Below are 21,230 nucleotides of genomic sequence, written 5' to 3' on the forward strand. Positions count from 1 at the left end.
CTTCTGTCTCAAATAAAGCTACTGTATGCGCTAAAAATCTTTGTACATTTTTGCTCTTCTGTCAAATTTGTTAGAGGGACTATGCTGCAAACACATTAAGAACCATAAAGTTACATGTCCTTGTAAATGTGGCGGGGGTTCGAGGGCAATAAGGACTTTTATTTTAAATACAGTGGAAATTATAAGATGTCAAACTCACTCCGACTACGCCACTTTGGGAGTTTCACCCAAAGAATTAGAATAAACCACTTATAGTTGTTTACACAGATTCGTATCACTAATTAGAGTCAGAGACATGGGTAACAGTACAAAATTATTTTATTGACATCATTAAAAACAATATTAAAAACAAACAATTAGACATTTGTCCCAGCCACACAGGCCACTTAAGATTCTTAGAACAAGTCGAGGGCAGGGGCTAGAGCTTACCAGTAAAAACGGATAATCAGACCACACCACCTGTAGGTGAATCACTGCACTTTACTGTGTCCACACGCACACACACACACACACACACACACACACACACACACACACACACACGGTGAGGTGGTCACGGCACACTTGTGAGGGATATACCACCACCTAAAACCAGTCCTCTGCCCCTGGTGCTCAGGCCCTGCCGAGACAAAAGTGATCAGAATCAAGCACACAATCACTTTTAGAGACTGGGTAGTGCAACTCAACCAATCAAATAACACAAATGAATGTTGGTAACAAATGATTGCTTAAAGCAAAAGTCAAAATTTCAACAAAATACAAGTAAACAAAAAAGAAAAAAACAGAATACACTTTAAACAAATGATATAAATCACAAAACAAAATCTAACGCCACTGGGGGAAGCAAATCAAATAATAAGTAAAGAATCACAAAAATATAATCAAAATTAGAGACAAAGGTAATTCAAACCCCAAAAACAATACAGCAATCTAATGCAACTAAAGAAACAAGCAGAAATAGACTAAAGAAAGTCACAAAAATATAATAATTGGAATTTAAACTGAAATGATTCAAGCTTCAAAGACAAAAATAGTATTAATACAACTGGAAAGAGCAAACAAAATATAGATATAAGATATAGATATATTGTATATATATAGATATATACAAGATATAAAGCAGTCAGAAAAGAAAAATTAACGAAGAAAGAAAATTAGAAACTGGAAACAGGACAGCACTGCAGCCATAACAAACGCGGAGCACCCCGAATAGATTGCAGTTACGGCCGTCACAACACCTATAGATAAAGCGAGACTGTTACCCTGTTAGATATATTCTCTCACCATCATATGCGTGTGCATGAATACTTACCAATTGCAGGGATTAATGTTTCTATAAAGAGCCAACAAATAGAGTCTTTTCAAGCAAACGCCGGTACAGAAAACAGCGACCCAGCAAGTGCATCTGGTTCTCACAGCTAAGAAAAGGGGTTGAGTTAAGAACATACTCAATTTAATCAGCGCGCTCCTGAATGCATACGTCGCTTAACTCGGTTAAATAGAAATTAACAGCATTCGACCTACCTTCTTCGATGTCTACACCCACTACATGTAAACAATAATAAACGACATTGCAGCAAAACTCGCCGAGTCCAGGTAGAACTGCTCTCCAACCAAGTTGCAGTCTCTAAAACACATTAGATAAAGTGTACGCCTCTCGTAAACACACAGGCCATATAAAACAAGATAACTAGCAGCGCGTTCTTACCGTGTCGAGCACTCACATCCAGTTCCGGGAAGTGACGGAAGCGCGTTAACGACGCAACAGTTCCCCAAATGACGCATCCCAGATAACGCGCATGTTCCCGTTTTTATAGCCCAGTGACACTGCCAATAAGCTAAAACATTGTGACGTAAGCAACAATAACCCCTCCTGCCACATAAAGGCTATATAAAATCAAACAATCTTTGTACAGGTATTACATTTGCATAAAAGTACATTCAAGAGACTAATTTACTATGAACTTGTGTAAGGCATATAGGAAAAAAACAATTAGCTATAAAGAATACAGAAATCCTCTCTCCTGGTCTATTGTGAAAGTTTATGTTGTTTTGTAAATGACATTTTTCCACTAGTCGATGATGTTGTTTACATTTTGTTTCTTTGTTTTTGTATGTTTGTACAGTTTGTAAAGACTACTCTCAGAATGTGGTCAAACATGTTCACAGGAGTTAATGAAAACACTATCGAATACATCATAAAGAGAATTAAACGGCTTCTTCTAGTTCTTCGACATGACACTGCTTAAGACTAAACAAATGATATTCCTTTTAGGTCATCTTTCTGGTCTGTCTATGATGTGGGATCACAAGACACAACGCCCCAACATGAAAAGTGAGTCTTGCTGTTTTTCTGTTATACGGCTATTACACTTCAAACTTTTCTAACTATTACACTTGAAGCTGTGCATTTCATGGCACAGTCATAGATACACAGTTCTTTTGTGTTTGTCTTTAAGTAAATTAATTATAGTTGATAAGTAGTAGTTTTAAGTGAAAGGTGGGATAATTCAAGCCCTTTTTTATTCTGTCAACACCAATAATTTGACACCAGTGTTTTTTGGTGGCTGTCCTTTAAATCTGATCCAGAAAACATACATTGTGTTCTATGTCTATACCATTTGTTATTCTTTTTATGAAAACGTGATAAGCAGTTTTTGTCCTCAGCAACAAAATACTAAAATGTTCTAACATATCGTAAATGTTAATAGTTATAACTAGCAAATGCAAGTGAACTGTTTTTACTGAGATAATTTACAGTTATATGTGAAACAAACTCAGTCTCAGTCAGTTGGATTCTTGTTTCTATTAAACATTGTTATTGTACCGCATGTTTAACAATACTGGTGTTCTCGGCCTCATCAAACTTCACACAATTCACAAGGTTTTTCCCAGCAGTCAATTGACTCTGAAACCAGCTCAAATATTAGGATGTAACAGTTTGGAGACATTTGTGTTTATTATGCTTCTTCGATTTGTTTGCACTTTTCCTGAAACACACTGCTTTCGAAATTGTTTACCAATTTTTAATATCAACATTTTCAGCGTATTGCTGTGTGGTTGTATTGTTTGTGTGTGTGTGTGTGTGTGTGTGTGTGTGTGTGTGTGTGTGTGTGTGTGTGTCTGCTTTCCTTACACATGGCAAAACAACTTTGAAAAACAAAGTGTTTCCTTGAATCTGGTGTAATGTTAGTGAACTCTAGGTGTTCTTAGCTTGTTTGTCCATGTACGTTCCCCATGAATTTGCTTGACTTAATAAAATAATGGTTTAAATCTTCGTCTTCGTCATCCCGAGTTTTTAAATAGCGCTGAAATAGATTTTTTGTGGCGGTATGTGGATACTGAATATAGCACAAGGAACTCTGAAATATGTTATCTTGTAAAACACCTAAGTCTTGTTTTTAAAAAAGCTGACCCCTGACTGCTGAAGGTGTCACATCCTTGGATGTTTCACACCTACAGGCCCTATCTCCTGAATTTGGTATTTAAATAAGGTTTAAGATAAAGTAACTAAAACACAGAGACATTCTACAGCTCTAGCATTACAACGGCTACTCCAAAAACTCTTAAAACATCTGTGATGTCTGTACCACCGACAAGAAGTTCTGTTGAAACGGATCAGTTTCATATAGATGTCCCAATCTCTGTGTTCATTGCTATATGTTTGTTTTTGTTTAATAAAACTGTGATCGGATCTAATGTCCCTGACTTCTAAGAATCTCTATGTTATAGAAATAATAATGGTTTATTCAGATTGCAGAATACTGTTTAAAAGTGTTTGTATATTTTGAAAAACACTAAAATTACCAATATGTAGTGTTATATTCAATATGTACAGTGCATTTTAATTTTTCTCAAAACAATTTAATATGACAATGTTACTAAAAGTCTTAAACTGAACATCTTACCATTATCTTCGGTATAGATGTTAACTTAAAGTTGCCATAGAATGAAATTCCATCCTATCTACATGTTATGGATCTTATTGTGAACAATTCATAAGCGCTTGTTTTGTTTGTTTTGTTTTGATCATTTTATTTTGTTTTTTAATCAAAATATCATAAGTAGATTGAATGAGTGAGTAAACTTCTCTCTGGTGATGTATGCAGGACTGTTACATTTTGCTATTTCTGTTGCACATTGTGTCGTAAATTTTATATCATTATTTATGACTTCCTGACGACAAACCCCCATACACCCTGCACAACAGGGGGCAAGGGCGGTCCCCAATTGGCTGTCCTGATAAGTTCTACAGAGAGCTCAGTTATCACAAGAAATCTGGGTTTCCTAACCGATCTGTGTGAGGGAGCTGGTGCTGCAACCTATAGACAACTGTACCAACGTGGACTGCTGTGCTACTGCAAACATCTCTTTGAGCAAAATTTGAGGGAACATTGTCTGATTGTCACATGGACCGCCAAAATCAATTTCAACATTCCTGTCTGTCTGAGCCTGACGCTTCTTCGACTCACACTTTGGGGGATCAGACCCAAAAACCTGAACTTCAAACCATGAATGCACAAGACCTACATGTAAGGACTGACTCACAGGAGATTCCAGGAACTATTAGAATCTTTCAGCATCGAATAGGGGACAAAGTTTATACCATCCACCAAGTCGAGTTCTGAAAAATCCATCTTCAACGCAGCAGATTTTTGAAATGTCTACGCAAAAGCTGATGGAGAACGACCCACCTTTGAGTTCTGATGAGGCTGTGCACCGACACCCACGTGCCAGTGCGCCACGGGCAATGAGTGCCCCCTAAAAGGGATCTTGGACTGTATGTTTAAAGATTATTTCAGAGGACAGATGGTTAGCTTGATGCACCAGATCATCAATGCTGCATTTGATTCGAATAAGGACTGTGAGGGGGATACCAAATGTGTAACAAATCTCAAAGAGTTAATGGATGTTGTAAGAGCCCTGACAAATTTCATGGTATTCTAATGTATCGAACATGTGAAAAGTTCTGGATGTGAGTTACTGTGGTTCTCTGTATGTGTACAGATGTTTGTGTCTCACTGTGTTCAAACAATGCTGATGATACTATCATTGGCAAAATTGTTGAAACACTGGTCAATTACACCCTAGACCGAAACATGATAGCCTGCCGAGATTTTCTTTTATGGTTAGACCACTTGTAATTTCATGATTACTGTTTTACTTGTGTATGTAATGTCATTCTTCAAACTTCAATGTATATTCAACATTGTTGAAATAAAAGTTTGAATCACTTGTTGTTATTTACGACCATGTCTGAGTTCATTAAAAACAGTATGACAAAACTTGCAATCCTGATTCTATATGAGGCAAAAAACAAAATAAAATGATCAAAACAAAACAAACAAAACAAGCGCTTATGAATTGTTCACAATAAGATCCATAACATGTAGATAGGATGGAATTTCATTCTATGGCAACTTTAAGTTAACATCTATACCGAAGATAATGGTAAGATGTTCAGTTTAAGACTTTTAGTAACATTGTCATATTAAATTGTTTTGAGAAAAATTAAAATGCACTGTACATATTGAATATAACACAACATATTGGTAATTTTAGTGTTTTTCAAAATATACAAACACTTTTAAACAGTATTCTGCAATCTGAATAAACCATTATTATTTCTATAACATAGAGATTCTTAGAAGTCAGGGACATTAGATCCGATCACAGTTTTATTAAAAAAAAAAAAAACATATAGCAATGAACACAGAGATTGGGACATCTATATGAAACTGATCCGTTTCAACAGAACTTCTTGTCGGTGGTACAGACATCACAGATGTTTTAAGAGTTTTTGGAGTAGCCGTTGTAATGCTAGAGCTGTAGAATGTCTCTGTGTTTTAGTTACTTTATCTTAAACCTTATTTAAATACCAAATTCAGGAGATAGGGCCTGTAGGTGTGAAACATCCAAGGATGTGACACCTTCAGCAGTCAGGGGTCAGCGTTTTTAAAAACAAGACTTAGGTGTTTTACAAGATAACATATTTCAGAGTTCCTTGTGCTATATTAAGTATCCACATACCGCCACAAAAAATCTATTTCAGCGCTATTTAAAAACTCGGGATGACGAAGACGAAGATTTAAACCATTATTTTATTAAGTCAAGCAAATTCATGGGGAACGTACATGGACAAACAAGCTAAGAACACCTAGAGTTCACTAACATTACACCAGATTCAAGGAAACACTTTGTTTTTCAAAGTTGTTTTGCCATGTGTAAGGAAAGCAGACACACACACACACACACACACACACACACAAACAATACAACCACACAGCAATAAGCTGAAAATGTTGATACTAAAAATTGGTAAACAATTTCGAAAGCAGTGTGTTTCAGGAAAAGTGCAAACAAATCGAAGAAGCATAATAAACACAAATGTCTCCAAACTGTTACATCCTAATATTTGAGCTGGTTTCAGAGTCAATTGACTGCTGGGAAAAACCTTGTGACTTGTGTGAAGTTTGATGAGGCCGAGAACACCAGCATTGTTAAACATGCGGTACAATAACAATGTTTAATAGAAACAAGAATCCAACTGACTGAGACTGAGTTTGTTTCACATATAACTGTAAATTATCTCAGTAAAAACAGTTCACTTGCATTTGCTAGTTATAACTATTAACATTTACGATATGTTAGAACATTTTAGTATTTTGTTGCTGAGGACAAAAACTGCTTATCACGTTTTCATAAAAAGAATAACAAATGGTATAGACATAGAACACAATGTATGTTTTCTGGATCAGATTTAAAGGACAGCCACCAAAAAACACTGGTGTCAAATTATTGGTGTTGACAGAATAAAAAAGGGCTTGAATTATCCCACCTTTCACTTAAAACTACTACTTATCAACTATAATTAATTTACTTAAAGACAAACACAAAAGAACTGTGTATCTATGACTGTGCCATGAAATGCACAGCTTCAAGTGTAATAGTTAGAAAAGTTTGAAGTGTAATAGCTGTATAACAGAAAAACAGCAAGACTCACTTTTCATGTTGGGGCGTTGTGTCTTGTGATCCCACATCATAGACAGACCAGAAAGATGACCTAAAAGGAATATCATTTGTTTAGTCTTAAGCAGTGTCATGTCGAAGAACTAGAAGAAGCCGTTTAATTCTCTTTATGATGTATTCGATAGTGTTTTCATTAACTCCTGTGAACATGTTTGACCACATTCTGAGAGTAGTCTTTACAAACTGTACAAACATACAAAAACAAAGAAACAAAATGTAAACAACATCATCGACTAGTGGAAAAATGTCATTTACAAAACAACATAAACTTTCACAATAGACCAGGAGAGAGGATTTCTGTATTCTTTATAGCTAATTGTTTTTTTCCTATATGCCTTACACAAGTTCATAGTAAATTAGTCTCTTGAATGTACTTTTATGCAAATATAATACCTGTACAAAGATTGTTTGATTTTATATATAGCCTTTACAAAGATTGTTTGATTTTATATATAGCCTTTACAAGGACATGTAACTTTATGGTTCTTAATGTGTTTGCAGCATAGTCCCTCTAACAAATTTGACAGAAGAGCAAAGATTTGTACAAAGATTTTTAGCGCATACAGTAGCTTTATTTGAGACAGAGAAGATGGTGATAATAGTTGAAAATAGGGCTGGGCGATATATCGCATGCGATTGTCACGCGCATTTCGTCAGTAAAGCCGGTTCCCTGATTGCCGCTAAATCGCCATCACCTGCTTTCAGATGGAGCGGCATTTAATAGACAGAGCCGTAGATCACTGAAAAGCCACGCAATATCGCGTTCATTATCGAAGGCGATTCATCTGCGATATGAATGCGATATTGCGTGGCTTATCAGTGATCTACGGCTCTGTCTATTAAATGCCGCTCCATCTGAAAGCAGGTGATGGCGATTTAGCGGCAATCAGGGAACCGGCTTTACTGACGAAATGCGCGTGACAATCGCATGCGATATATCGCCCAGCCCTAGTTGAAAACATACTATAATCTTTCACCTCAAGCGGGATGTTGAAAGAAATTATTCTGCAGATGTTAAACAACTTAGGAAAATTGTTTGAAATGCTGGTTTATCAAATAAGAAAGTTCAGTCATATGTGACCCGTCACGAAATCCAGGGACACAAGTCGGCAGCACAACTCTCGAGCAAAATGAGAAAGAAGCATTTTTTTTCAAAATTGGTGATTTTCGTTTTTTTGCAGAATCTGTTAGTTGAGATCATGAAGAAGCCTTTCCGTGTTTGAGATAGCAGTATTGGTATATTTAAAAGCGTACATTTTGAGGTCGAAATCGGCTTGTTTTTCGGAGATTCTAGCACGCAGTAGGGGCGTGTCATTGTCTGTGTGTATTTCCATACTGGGATGCGTGGCTACTTATTATGCAGCGCTCTGGCCGGCTCTAGCTGATATCAAAATTACACCGAAAATGTTTTGAAGTACTTCTTCGACAAGCCGGATGCTTATGAACAAGCGCTCACTGATTCTGAAGACGATCTGAGCGACGATGAAAGCGGCATAATAAGACATTACCTCTCTGGAGTCGGGTAACACGCCGGCGCGTTTTGCAGGGTTTTTTTCACATTGCAGCAAAACAGACTTAAAATACTCCATCATATTTTGTCATAGAGACATAAGTAATATATCAATTGAAACTATAGAATGTCTTCTTTTATTTGTGTACACTCAGAGTAAAATAAAAATGTTGTGCTTTTTGAAAAATAAAGAAAACTAACATGATGCGTGATCTCTCATCTCCCTCTGAACAAAGTCCAATCTGATAGTTCTCAGAAAATGAACTGTAACTTAGTGAATACTAATCATAAAAAAATTATACTTATGTCTGAAAAAACGTTGAAATGTCAAGTTTTAAAATGTGTAAGTCAAATTGAAAACAAACCTTCTGTGTTTATGTAATCTGTATGAAAAGAGAGCCATGTCAGAAGTCCGTGATTCAGCTCATTATCCGCTAATACGGCCACACCCACGGAGCCAGCGCTATTCAGACGCAAATTCAGTCAATACATGCATACATCGCCTCAATCGTGTATTTATTGTCTTGAAAAGTGTTTTGAATAGCCATAGTTAGCGATCTCTGGCCTCTGTTAGTCCAGTTATTTCCTGGATTGCCTATTCTTCTTTAACAGGCTTCTCAGGTGAGAACATTTCATTTCATGATTATAGTGACCAAAATGATCACGGTTATCATAGAATCCTGTTCAAAAAGTCAATTCACCAAGTTTTATGTGGAAAACCAGCAAATAAAAATAAAATTAGCATCAATATGTACTTTTTCTTTACATAAACATTAAAATAATAACATTAAAAATGATGGGCAGATTTTAAAGGAGTGTCTTGCAACATGTTATCTACAATGCACAAGTTCAAATAGAGTTTTGACAAAAAAGTCACATATTTCAGCCTCTAAATCATTTTTATAAAAGTAAAAAAAAAAAAAATTACTGACATTTACAATGCACATTAACCTTTATTATTAATAGTATGCGGTCCATGCAGCTTTACAGGGGGTATGGCTTATCTAAATGAGATGTAAATGAGCCCTATTGTCACTCCCAGCAGGTGAGAACAGGTGAGATCTGCACAAACTTTAAAGGGGTTTTTCTCCCTCTTGAGCTTTCTTGATTGCCTACCTTCAAATGGCCACAACTTCTCCAAATATTATCAGATTTCCATGTGTCACACATCGTTGGAAAGCTTGGAGACTGCACTTTCAGAATCTGTGAATAACTCAAAATCCCCCAAAACCGACATGTGTCCCTACTTTCCGTGACTGGTCACATATATTTAAAAAAGTTTCATCACACATACTTTCCCATGTGAGGAAAAGCACTTTTTTTGTCTTCACCTAAAACAAAAACACATCCCAACCAACAAAATGTGAATAGTGTCATCTGCTATCTGAACAAGATGACTACATTTAGTGGAGTAATAAAAACGTCATTTACAAAACCAGATTTACAAACTTGTAACAACCTTAGAAATCGCTCACAAATGGCTTTTTCTGTTTTCTGTATTTATTATAAATGGTGCTTGTCTTGTATGTTGTACCCTTTTCTTAGTTATTTGACACTTGAATTTACATGGTGATTTGTGCATATATTTTTTTTTACCAGAGTGTGAAATGCTGTTGAACAACCTCAAACTTTAATGAATGTCCAGCCTTCAGGGTGTTGCTTAGTGTAAGTGATAGTGTACTTAAGTGTAAAACAGCAAGACTTACTTTTCGTGTTGATGCTTCATGAGATCCCATATCATAGAAAGCTGGAAAGTTGCACTAAAAGAAACATCAATTTAATCAAACACTCTCAAGCAGAAAGATTATCACTTAAATTCTTAATTTTTATTCCTATTCTGAATGTTGACAGCAAAAAACAAAACACAGTCTAACAAACATAATGTGAACAGTGTCATCTGCTATCTGAACAAGATGACTAAAACTAGGAGAGTAATAAAAATTTGCAAAACTACATTTACAAATTTTCACAACTGCTCACGAATGTGTTTCTGTATTTTTATTATAACTATACTTCTCAATGTGTGCTGTACCCTATTTTCTTAGTGATTTCCTCTTTTTTGGTGTTTTGGATACACATAATTCTATATAAAGATTATGTTTGAAAATTATCTATAGCTTTTGCAAAAGTGTGGAACTTTGCATCACAGCGGTGTGACATAGCCCTGATAAAATATGTCCATGTGTCAAAATACACACATAGATTTTAGCACAACTATTTACACACACAGAAAAATATCTAACTATATATTGTCACTTTCATTGAACATTCCATTACCTGTTTATTTGAGGGTCAAAGAAAATGGAAATAGCTGAAACATACTAAGCTACTTTCTTTATTTTGTGCTGGATGTTGAAGTTAAAAAAGTGTTAGTAAAAAACAAACAAACAAACAAACTAAACTTTAAAAGCAACATGAAACCATAATATCCCTATTGAAAATGTTGTATATTATGCCAAAAAGTGAAGTCTATAGAGCAAGAGAGTGTGAAATTCATAATATCTCATTATCTGATCATGCTCCTGTGTCACTGATATGGGAAGTTGGCCAAAGACCTTCATGTAGTAGATGGAGGTTGAATACATCACTATTAGGAAGGCCAGAGATTAAAACATATATAAGACATGAATTTGAACAGTACCTAGAAATTAATGATAAACCAGATACATCACCCATAACATTATGGGAGGCGGCTAAAGCTGTGTTAAGAGGGAAAATTATTTCATGTTCTTCCACATTAAAAAAAAGAAGGATAGAAAAGCAAAACAAACTCGAACAAAAAATAAAAATTCTAGAAATACAGCATAAGCAAAACCCAACAACAGAGAATCTAAAACAGCTCAAGGAGGTGAGAAGGGAACTAGATGATTTACTCACAGAGAAAGTAGAGAGGAACCTAAGATTTTTGAAGCAAAAATTTTATGAGCATGGGAGCAGAGCTAACCGTTTGTTAGCCTCTCAGTTGCGGAAAAAAATTGGTTTAAACATAGTAAAAAAAATTAAGACCAACTCTGCTGATAAACCTTTTTTTTGTATAAACCTGCTGAAATTTCAGAGACCTTTGCGGCTTTTTATAAAAACCTTTACTCAGATACAGACATATGCTCAGAGCCAGAACAAATTAAATCATATTTAGATAAAATTAACCTCCCCAAGATGGACATTTTAACTTCAAACATGATTGATAACCCCATAACAAAGGAAGAAATAATGGAAGCCATTAAAAAATTAAAGAATAATAAAAGCCCTGGGACAGATGGGTATACAAATGAGTTTTATAAAGCATTTAGTGACATTATAAGTCCCTTATTAGAAAGAACATATGCCCATATTATGGAAACTGGTAAAATGCCATATTCATGGAAGGAGGCAATAATTTCAGTCATTCATAAAGAGGGGAAGGACCCTACGGATTGTGCCTCATACAGGCCAGTTGCCCTCCTTAACACAGATTGCAAATTGTTAACATCTATACTGACTAGGCGTATAGAGAGAATTGTTGTGCATCTGATAAATCCAGATCAGACTGGATTTGTGATCGGGCGGCATTTGCATGATAATATTCGAAGACTACTCAATATCATGACATATAGCTCCTCTCAACAACTTCCTTGCATGGCACTAGCGTTAGACGCAGAGAAAGCGTTTGATCGCGTATCTTGGCCTTTTTTGTTTAAGGTGTTAGAGAAATTTGGATTTGGCCCTAAATTCGTTAAGTGGATCCAATTGTTGTACTCAGGCCCACAGAGCATGGTCAGAGTAAATGGCTGTCTGTCACAGCCATTTCAATTAAGTAGGGGGACAAGGCAGGGATGCCCTCTATCCCCACTATTGTTCGCAATGAGTATAGAGCCTCTGGCTCAGGCTATTAGAGATAACTTACAAATTAAAGGAATTGATATAGATAATTATGTACACAAGTTGTCCCTCTATGCAGATGATGTCCTTGTATATGTTTCAGATCCTCTAAGTTCAGTTCCAATATTAATGGAGGAAATTAAACAATATGGAAATTTATCAGGATATAAAATTAATGTTAATAAAACTGAAGCCCTAGCTTTAAATACACACATTTTCCCTCACATAAAAGCTTCCTTTCATTTTAGATGGCCAAGAGAAGGCATAACGTATTTGGGAGCAAAAATCCCCCCAAATTCAGATAAATTATATGAGGTCAACTATATTAAGCTCATTAAAAAAATTACAAGTGATCTTGATAGGTGGTCAATGTTGCCCCTCTCTATGGCTGGAAGTCAATTAGAATGAATATCCTTCCCAGACTGATGTTTTTATTCCAGGTACTACCCCTCACACCTCCAAGGTCCATGTTTACATTGTTGGATAGATTAACTTCCAGATTTATCTGGCAGGGAAGACGCCCTAGAGTTAGATACAAGGTTCTACAGTTACAAAAATCTCAAGGAGGCTGGGCTTTACCAAATTTCAGATACTATTGGTTAGCATGTCAATTAAGATCCATGACAGTGTGGATATCAGATAGGTCTGATACAGGATGGCTTGAAATAGAGAAGACAAATTGCTCATTTGTGCCATTGGCAGCTATTCCTTTTTATGAAGAGAAGAGCTGTAATAGCCGTTTAGGGAGGTGGACAATGACTACTCTTTTAGCGTGGAAAGAAGTTCAGCGGAGTTTTGGTCTTTTAACTGGGGACTCTGCCTTGTCAGACATCTCATGTTTAAAGAAACTTATGCCCCTACAGCTAGATTCAGGCTTTCAGAGGTGGAGACTGTACAATTTACGTTTTATTCATCAATTGCTAGTTGGTACTACATTGAAAACCTTTGAACAGCTGGAATTAGAGTTTGATTTACCAAGAGCTGATTTTTTCCGATATCTTCAAATAAGAAATGTTCTCCTCAAACATCCAAATTCAAAAGAAATTCTAAACCCATTATCACCAGTAGAACAATATTTTAAAAGAATTCAGCTTAATGAGAAGGCAGGTAAACCGGTATCTACTTTATATCGGGCCCTATCTGATATGAAAAAAGATAATATTGAACATATAAGGCACAAATGGGAAAACGAGTTTAACAAGGAAATAAATGAAGAGGCCTGGCGAAAATTTTTTATTGACTTGCATAAAGTAACGAATTCGGTTAATTGGAGAGAATTCAGCTGGAAATGCTCAATCCGATTTTTCAGATCACCAGTAGTGGTATCCAAGATCAATCTTAACCAAACGGCTTATTGCTGGAGAGACTGTGGGGAGGCTCTGGCCAATCACACACATATATTTTGGACTTGTCCTAAATTAACAGGTTTTTGGAATGAAGTATTTGATATTGCAGAGAAAACATTAGTTATAAAATTAAATAGAGACCCCATGATGGCTATTCTTGGGGCCAATATGAAAGAGGTGAAATCTAAAGAGGGAAAATATTTACTCCAAATACTCTTTGTAGCTGCAAAAAAAGCTATCACCAAAAATTGGCTCCAGAGGGAGCCTCCAACCTGTAATAAATGGTTATCTTTAATTAAAGAAATATATGTTATGGAAAAAATAACATATAGTCTTAGATTGGAACATGCATCATTTAAAAAAAGATGGGCAGCCTGGTTAGAAGGAATGGCTTTGGACTGGGACTGATGGCTTTCCAGGCATGGCAAATCTAGTAATATATACCTAGCAATAGTAATACCTATAATTAATTAAAATGAATAAATAAAAAGTCCCACCCTCCTTGGTTGGATTCAAGTATTAATTTAGTTATATAGTTTTGTTAATGGTTTTCTATTTTGGTGTTTTGTTGCTGTGTGTTTTTTTTTTTTTTTTTTTTTCCTTTTATGTATTTCCTGTGAAGATTTTTGTTGTATAATGTTTGTTAAATATGTTTTATGTTTATGGTTGGTGATTAGGTGGTCCTGCAAAAAAAATGTAAAAACAGACATGTATGATGTATGTTACACACAGGATGTATGTAAGTTTGTTCTTAAAAGAAAATAAAAAAAAAGGAAACTAAAAATTAAGTTGAAAAAAAAGAAAATGTTGTATAATTGAGTTATATAATTACATGTTGAAGCATACTTTCAGTTTGAAAATGACTTCCATAGTATTTTCTTTTAGTATAAAGCTTTGTCTGGATCACCCAACACAAAGTTTTGTGTTCCGACCTCAAAAAGATCACACCTAGATTAGTTTTCTTGAGCCTTGCATGTTTGTACTATATGCTTAAAACTTAATGATCAACATGATTCCCTTGTGGTTGTTAAACACCTCAGGTAAATAATTTTAAATGTAGTTTTGTCAAAAGAAAAAAGGTTCATCCATACTTTTTTTAAAAAGTTTTCTAAGTGGGAATTATGTATTTGTCACAAACAAATTCAAAGAGTTTTTACTCGTGTGAGGAAACCACTTGGCTACATTAGTAATAAAAAATGCTGGTCATCAGACTGTTTTAAAAGAAATGAAAGAATAAAATAAAGTAAAAGTTTTGTTTAAACATGCCTTGCTTTTAATGGCAAACAGATGTATAAATGTTTAAATGATTAAAATCACTTATGTCTTATTTAACTCAGAAATTTGAAGTAAATGTGTATTTGTTCTTTTGCAACACACACGCACATATGCATGCACACACACACACACACATATAGAGAAAAACACTTGTTTATTTGGGGTCAAAGACTATGGTAATAGTTGAAACATTCTACACTCATCTCTTTAATTTTGTGCTGTATGTTGAAGTTAAAAAAGTGATAGTAAAAACAAACAAACTAAACAACATGAAAACATAATATTCCTATTGAAAATGTTGTATTATTGAGAATATTGTATAATTACATGTTTAAGCATACTCACAGTTTTCTTTTAGTATGAATCTTGATCACTCAACACAAACTTTTGTGTTCTGCCCTCACAAAGATTACACCTAGATTAGTTTTTGCTCATGTGAGGAAACCACTCAGCTACATTAGTTATAAAAATGCTGGTCATCAGACTGTTTTAAAAGAAATTAAAGAATAAAATAAAAGTAAAAAGTTTAAAGAAAATAGACAACATGTCTTGCTTTTGTGGCAAACAAATGTATAAATATTTAAACGTTTAAAATTGTGTGTCTTATTTTACTGTATTTGTATGTATTTGTTCTTTTGCAACACACATACACACAGATGCGCACACACACACTAACTATTAAAACTAAAACATTTCAAATGTATCAAAAGTAAAGACACATTCAGATCTGAAGAAGACTTCAGATGCCTCAACCCTTGTGGAGATATGACCCCAACCCCCTGCAAGGACCCCAAACTCTGGATCAACATGCACCAGTGCTAAATTTTTCTATATATCCTAATTATTTGTTAACATATTCTCATAACTTCAGTGAGCACATTGTTTCTGCCATAATTTAATACATTATTTAAATTAATAAATTGTTAGCTGACTGGGTGATTTGTATATACATTTCTGAAATTGCACAGCTTGCACACTCTGATACCAGATTATTGAAACGTTGACATGCACTCCCTGTAAAGCTGCTTTGAAACAATGCATATTGTGAAAAGCACTATAAAAATAAATGTGAATTGAATTGAATAATGTTATGTAGACTAAATCAGCATAAGATGTTTTTGTGTGAGAGCCCAGCGAATCACCAGAAAGGTTTAGATGAAGACATCTAAGCAATGTCGTAAAACCATTAACACAAACACAGAGGATCCCCCCACCGGGTTGACTCAGAATCACCTTCACTGTGAGTTAAATAAATGTTTTTCATTCTTTTGTCTTTTTAACATAGATCATATCGGTGAGTTTGGAAACACAGATACAGATGCTCCAGAAAGAACATTTCCCAAACAACACCTATTCTGGTGTGTGTGGTTAATGAGGACTCTTTGGCTTGATGAATATTTCTGATTCTTTGTCTTAGGAACTAACATTAATCTATAGTTTTGGTATTACTGATCATCCTATGGTGCCAACACGCGCACACACACACACACACACACACACACACACACACACACACACACACACACACACACACACACACACACAGTTGTTCTAAAAAAGAACATGCCCAGACATGTAATTTTAAATAAATATAGCCAGTGTGGTGTAGGGATAATACATCCTTAATGTCTTGAATCAGATATTCTGACTCAATTAACATATACCCCATTGACCAAACAGCACTGATTTTAACAGTGAGGTGTGAAATTTGCTAGGGTGACTTCCATCCCACAATCAAAGGAAAAACATGGCAACCATCAGTTCCCAACAGATTAGAAGAAGCCAGATACCCAGGATTCACCAAAATGTCATAAAAATGCCAAATCTGGGCTCCATAAATTTACCCATATATCTAACTATAAATCCAACTCACCCTATATCTCATTGACACTCTTGACCTGCCAATCAGGGGACAACAGCCATAAATTCAGCCATAAAAAACAACCATTGACAACCACTGACCTGCCAATCAAGGCTCACAGCCCCCATAAAACATATTTGACATCCACTGTCCAGTCAGCTTGACTGACAACACACAGAAATTTGGGTCATAAATTAGGGCCATAAATCATCATTCTGACACAGTGTATATGATACTCTACTTACGAGAATTTCGGTTTCTGAGATTTTCAGTTTCCGAAGGCAGAGCATACATGAATATTAATGAGTTAATATTCATATATTAATAATGCACGTGCAACTGAGAATATTAGTTCACATTGTATCTCAAGACATTAGTGGATTATTCCATAAAGGTAACTATATTATCAGCTGACTTATGCTAAACTACAGTTGTTTACTTCTAGGTAACAGTTTATATGTTTTCATTAGTATGCATGATTTGTGCAGTCGTCTGTAACTGAATAACAGATACTTCGTGTATCAGTAGAGCAACCTTCAGCTATCGTCTACAATGAGTTCAGCTCGTTGTGCTCTTCCTTTGTACCTTGTGATGTAACAGCTTTATATAGGCCTATAAATTTCTATTTAATTTTCATTATTTGTTAAGTAGCCTAACAAAAAAACTGGGAAAACTGGGAAAGATCAGCTTTACAGCAAAATATAGATGGGCAAACGAGGAGGATGAGGAAGAAAAACAGGATGAAGAGGAAAACGAGGATGAAGAAGAAAACTAAAGATATAGATATTTTTTGTTAGTTAGTTTTTGTAAGTTTGTGAGAGCTATTTTTGTTAAAGGGTTAGTCCAACCAGAAATTAAAATTCTGTCATTTATTACTTACCCTCATGCCGTTCCACACCTGTAAGACCTTCGTTAATCTTCAGAACACAAATTAAGATATTTTAGTTGAAATCCGATGGCTCAGTGATTTATAGGGAGCAATGAAACTTCCTTTCTCAAGATCCATAAAGGTAGTAAAAACATATTTAAATCGGTTCATGTGAGCAGTGGTTCAATATAATATTATAAAGCGACAAGAATATTTTTGGTGCGCCAAAAAAACAAAATAACGACTTATTTAGTGATGGCCGATTTCAAAACACTGCTTCATGAAGCTTTTACATAGTTTTATTGGAAACACCAAAGTACTCCAGTATAGACACAATAAAAAAATAAAAAAGAACAAAACAAACCAGGCAGCACACTGAAGAACAAGTAGAGTGAAAAAATAATACTTCAAACCAATCATTCACCACAGCAAATACTTACTATGTGAAAACCCACACACCAAACCACTGCATACACAAAAACACCACACTGCACCCACTGCCCCTCAAGTGCAACCGCCTGGGAAAACCTAAAAAGAAACAAACACAAAAACATTTAAAACAAACAACTCAGCAGTCACCATTCCTTCTCATAAAAACTATCTATATGTTGTTACCTTCCGATACACGTTGAACATTTATCGAAGGGAAAGACTCAACATATCCTGAGTACACTAAAAAGCAAACACTTAATGAGTTCAAAGCTCATTAAAACCCCACATCGGCTACACAATAGAATAGCTACAAAACTCTAAAATAAACATAACAATCGGTGCTAGTCCTACGATAAAAATGCACACGTTAGTACATTTCTAAAACAAGAACAATAAATCAAAACTACTGATTCAGCTACTACCTTTGTTGTCTTAGTAGTGTGTGCTATCCTCTGATATAGTAGTCATCAGCCCCGGTCCTTTTTAGTTGGTTGTACTATCCACTGATATAATAGTCATCAGTTCCGCTGCTGAACCATCACATACTGCAACAAACAAGGAACATAACATTATACTTAGAAAACAAACAAAATCATAAAAACAGCAGTTGCTACCTTGCCTTAGCTGCTTGCATTATCCACTGCTATAATTAGCACCAGCCTGCTCCTGAACATAGACTGTAAAAAAATATGGACGTAGTGTCCGTGACGTCACCCATAGAGTTCTGAACAGCAGTTTTGAAGCGAAAATGAGACCGCTGCCATCTTAGCTGCACGTCACCGCACGTCACTCCCGGATAACTGAAAACGGGCAAAGAGGCGGGACGTGGTTGGAGCCCATGCGACTTGTTGCTGAAACCACGCCCGCCTAGCATATCTATCTTAGATACTATCTAAAATATTAATAAAGATAACAATATCATTAGAAAGTACTAAAGGTTTACTGTCAATCTACTGTGTTTTTTAAGATAACGTTATAGATGCTCTAACACCAGTAGGCTAATTAATTTGTGTGGGCTGTGCAAATAACACAAAAAAATCAACTGGAACTTCATACCTTTAATGAAATGGAGATCGTGAGATGAATCCAATCCGTTGCACTTGGGTAAAATGTCCATTTCAAAACATAAAAAAAAACTACTTTTTGTTCATGAAAGCGTTAAATCCATGAAATCTTTATATATTATCCATCGTTTGCATTACATATCTTCAGAATGATTTGCTCTCCATCATTGTTCTTCAAAAAAGGATGCAATCTGAGCATCGTTTATAATGTAAAACTTTATACGTACATATATACTTACCAGATATCTGTAAAACTCTCAAATGTTCTCTCAAACTAATGAGCATGTATCCAAAGTATAATTTTTCAAAATAGTGCAGCAGTTTTAGTTATATCCAAGCAGTGCTGTTGGAGTTGTATATCTTCCTGGTATTGTCATTGTAGTAAATCTCAGGAACAAAACTTCTAATCAATGCCACGACGATCCAACAACGTGTGTCCCGCATGCGAGCACATGTACACAGACTGACATCTGTCTCGAGTATGCAGCAAGCCATATATTGTATAAAATAATCCAGAAAAAAAGGCACAAATACGGCTGAGATGCCAAATTCAGTGGCTGAAATTAGCTGCTGAGGTAACATGACGGCTCACAGACAGCAGCGCCAATCCACCTGTCACTCAAATGACCACGCCCTTAATTATGCAGAACTTTAAGGCTTAATATAATTTAAACGGATGAGTTATAAAAAAATTCACCCCCCCCAGAGTTGTCATGAAGGGCAAAATTAGCAGTATAGACCAAAACACAATTTGAACCAGAGTGTAAACATGTTTTTTTCTGCTGTAAACTTGGCTGTTTTAACATTATGGTCAATGAGATTCTGCTCCCTTTTGCAGCCTGTCCCTAGCGGCCAGTCGATGAATCGCAGTTTAAGTTACTCTTCCGTATTGGCTTCACGAGAAACTGGGTGAGGTTTGCCGCTTGCTCCTGTACAAAGAACCCAGCATCCCGTTCCCATTCTATCCTACGGTGACCGGGAGGGGACATGTTCGGTTCACTTAGTTTTGTCGTGGCCATGACATATAAACTCATGGGAACGTGATAATATGTCGTGGCCACAAGATATTAATTTGTGGGAACGTGATAAATCGTTCCCTCACCATATGATCTCATGGCTACGACATAAGGATGTTTTTACCTCGACAAAATGATGTCGTAGCCACGCGATGTAAAGTCGTGGCCTCAAGATCATATGGTGAGGGAACGAGATATTTTTCTCGTGGCCACGACTTCATTATGTTGAGGGAACGACATCTATTTCTCATGGCCACGATTTACATGTGTAAACAATCTGCGCTACCATAGCAACCTGGAACTATCAGAAATGGATACGATTATAATGATATTTATTTTTAATTAAGAAAAAGCGTGGAATTAAGAAGTGATTATTAACATGTTGCCTATTGTGTTGTGTGCGATGCCTACAGCAGCATTCGAATGAAGTTTATCAATAAATATTAGAATATGCCATGTATATTTTTATCACATCCAACAGTCTTTTAAATCCATTCACTGATTGTTAATTTTTTATTTCATATTTTTATATTATTTATTATTATTGTTAGGCTATCATTATTGGTTAAATGTTGTTTATTCATTGTTATGTAGCCCTATTTGCTTTATTTCCCCCTTCATTTCATTCCCCCTTCAGTTGTTAGCTATATTTTGCAAAATACTTTAAATGCCAGATCATGCCAATAAAATGTGACTTTATGACTGTATTGTAGCCGTGAAGATAGGATAAATGAGCGTCTGTTATCATTTGTAGACCCTCGTGCCCATGACAGCATTTGAATAAAGTTCGAATAATTTATTATTATTAATTGGTTATATGCTAAAAGAATATTTAAGCTAAAAAAAAAAAAAAAATCCATTCACTGATATAGCCTAGACAAAAACTTAATTTTATTCATCATTTTATTTATTTTATTTAGGTTTAATATGCGTATTAATAATAATAATAATTATTATTATTATTTTTATTA

At 35.4% G+C, this 21,230-nt stretch overlaps 2 long non-coding RNA genes across 3 annotated transcripts; both read right to left on the reverse strand.

Moving 5' to 3' along the window:
• Nucleotides 1-300: 300 nt before the first annotated feature.
• Nucleotides 301-4,175, reverse strand: LOC125266716. 2 transcript variants are annotated; one of them, XR_007184547.1, is made up of 3 exons: nt 1,709-2,866; nt 1,525-1,627; nt 301-1,418 (listed from the first exon to the last, which is right to left on the reverse strand). It is a non-coding gene; the product is annotated as an uncharacterized LOC125266716 (long non-coding RNA). The 2 variants fall into 2 exon arrangements; XR_007184546.1 differs by having other exon boundaries at nt 1,525-4,175.
• Nucleotides 4,176-17,962: 13,787 nt separating this feature from the next.
• On the reverse strand, nt 17,963-18,923 carry LOC125266081. The gene is made up of 3 exons (XR_007184425.1): nt 18,602-18,923; nt 18,363-18,419; nt 17,963-18,275 (listed from the first exon to the last, which is right to left on the reverse strand). It is a non-coding gene; the product is annotated as an uncharacterized LOC125266081 (long non-coding RNA).
• Between the last annotated feature and the right edge of the window lie 2,307 nt (nt 18,924-21,230).

Source organism: Megalobrama amblycephala, linkage group LG4, assembly GCF_018812025.1.
Source record: "Megalobrama amblycephala isolate DHTTF-2021 linkage group LG4, ASM1881202v1, whole genome shotgun sequence".
NCBI classification, from domain to species: Eukaryota; Metazoa; Chordata; class Actinopteri; order Cypriniformes; family Xenocyprididae; genus Megalobrama; species Megalobrama amblycephala.